This window comes from Penaeus vannamei, unplaced genomic scaffold (assembly GCF_042767895.1).
Source record: "Penaeus vannamei isolate JL-2024 unplaced genomic scaffold, ASM4276789v1 unanchor487, whole genome shotgun sequence".
Classification (NCBI taxonomy): Eukaryota; Metazoa; Arthropoda; class Malacostraca; order Decapoda; family Penaeidae; genus Penaeus; species Penaeus vannamei.
The window spans coordinates 85,001-87,500 of record NW_027213491.1 but is presented as its reverse complement, the minus strand read 5'-3'; positions in this window follow the sequence as shown (position 1 = coordinate 87,500).

The following is a 2,500-nucleotide window of genomic DNA, read 5'->3' as shown; positions in this document are numbered from 1 at the left end:
AGTCTGTCAGTCAGCTAGCCAACTAGCCAGTCAGTCAGCTAGTCAGCCACCCAACCAGTGACTCAGCCAGCCTGCCAGTTAGTCAGTCATTCAGCCAACCAGTCAGCCAGCCAGTCAGTCAGCCAGCCAGTCATTCAGCCAGCCAGTCAGTCAGCCAGCCAGCCAGCCAGTCAGTCAGCCAGCCAGTCAGCCAGCCAGCCAGTCAGTCAGCCAGCCAGTCAGTCAGCCAGCCAGCCATCCACCCAGGCAGTCAGTCATTCAGCCAGCCAGTCAGCCAGTCAGTCAGCCAGCCAGCCATCCACCCAGGCAGTCAGTCAACCAGTTAGTAAAGCTAGCCAGCCAACCATTCAGCCAGTCAGTCAGTCAGTCAATCAATCAGCTAGCCAGTCATTCAGTTAATCAGTCAGTAAGCCAGCCATTCAGCCAGTCTGTAGGTCAGCTAGCTAGCCAGTCAGTCAACCAACCAGCCAGCCATGCAGCCAGTTAGCCAGCCCGTCAGCTAGTTTGTCAGTCAGCCAGTTTGTCAGTCAATCAAGAAACCAGTTAGCCAGTCAGCCACCTAGCCAGCTAACCAGCCAGTCAGTCAGCCAGTTAGCTAGCCATTCAGTCAGCCATCTAGTCATTCATTCAGTCAGTCAGCCAGCCAGTTAGCCAGCCATTCAGTAAGCCATCTAGTCATTCATTCAGTCAGTCAGCCATTCAGTCAGCCAGCCATTCAGTCAGCCATTCAGTCAGCCAGTTAGCCAGCCATTCAGTCAGCCAGTTAGCCAGCCATTCAGTCAGCCAGTTAGCCAGCCATTCAGTCAGCCAGTTAGCCAGCCATTCAGTCAGCCAGCTAGTCAGCCATTCAGTCAGCCATTCAGTCAGCCAGTCAGTCAGCCATTCAGTCAGCCAGCTAGTTAGCCATTCAGTCAGCCAGCCATTCAGTCACCCAGCCATTCAGTCAGCCAGTCTTTCAGCCAGCCAATTAGCCAGCCATTCAGTCAGCCAGCTAGTTATTCATTCAGTCAGTCAGCCAGCCATTCAGTCAGCCAGCCAATTAGCCAGCCATTCAGTCAGCCAGCTAGTCATTCATTCAGTCAGTCATCCAGCCATTCAGTCAGCCAGCTAGTCATTCATTCAGTCAGCCAGCCAGTTAGCCAGCCATTCAGTCAGCCAGCTAGTCATTCATTCAGTCAGTCAGCCAGCCATTCAGTCAGCCAGCTAGTCATTCATCCAGTCAGTCAGCCAGCCATTCAGTCAGCCAGCTAGTCATTCATTCAGTCAGTCAGCCAGCCATTCAGTCAGCCAGCTAGTCATTCATTCAGTCAGTCAGCCAGCCATTCAGTCAGCCAGCTAGTCATTCATTCAGTCAGCCAGCCAGTTAGCCAGCCATTCAGTCAGCCAGCTAGTCATTCAGTCAGTCAGCCAGCCAGTTAGCCAGCCATTCAGTCAACCAGCTAGTCATTCAGTCAGTCAGCCAGCCAGTCAGCCAGCCATTCAGTCAGCCAGCTAGTCATTCATTCAGTCAGTCAGCCAGCCATTCAGTCAGCCAGCTAGTCATTCAGTCAGTCAGCCAGCCAGTTAGCCAGCCATTCAGTCAACCAGCTAGTCATTCATTCAGTCAGTCAGCCAGCCAGTTAGCCAGCCATTCAGTCAACCAGCTAGTCATTCATTCAGTCAGTCAGCCAGCCAGTTAGCCAGCCAATCAGTCAGCCAGCTAGTCATTCATTCAGTCAGCCAGCCAGTTAGCCAGCCATTCAGTCAGCCAGCTAGTCATTCATTCATTCAGTCAGCCAGTCATTCAGTCAACCAGCTAGTCATTCATTCAGTCAGTCAGCCAGCCATTCAGTCAGCCACCTAGTCATTCAGTCAGTCAGCCAGCCAGTTAGCCAGCCATTCAGTCAGCCAGCTAGTCATTCATTCATTCAGTCAGCCAGCCATTCAGTCAACCAGCTAGTCATTCATTCAGTCAGTCAGCCAGCCATTCAGTCAGCCAGCTAGTCATTCATTCAGTCAGTCAGCCAGCCAGTTAGCCAGCCATTCAGTCAGCCATCTAGTCATTCATTCAGTCAGTCAGCCAGCCATTCAGTCAGCCAGCTAGTCATTCATTCAGTCAGTCAGCCAGCCAGTTAGCCAGCCATTCAGTCAGCCAGCTAGTCATTCATTCATTCAGTCAGCCAGCCAGTTAGCCAGCCATTCAGTCAACCAGCTAGTCATTCATTCATTCAGTCAGCCAGCCAGTTAGCCAGCCATTCAGTCAGCCAGCTAGTCATTCATTCAGTCAGTCAGCCAGCCATTCAGTCAGCCAGCTAGTCATTCATTCAGTCAGCCAGCCAGTTAGCCAGCCATTCAGTCAGCCAGCTAGTCATTCATTCAGTCAGTCAGCCAGCCAGTTAGCCAGCCATTCAGTCAGCCATCTAGTCATTCATTCAGTCAGTCAGCCAGCCATTCAGTCAGCCAGCTAGTCATTCATTCAGTCAGTCAGCCAGCCAGTTAGCCAGCCATTCAGTCAGCCAGC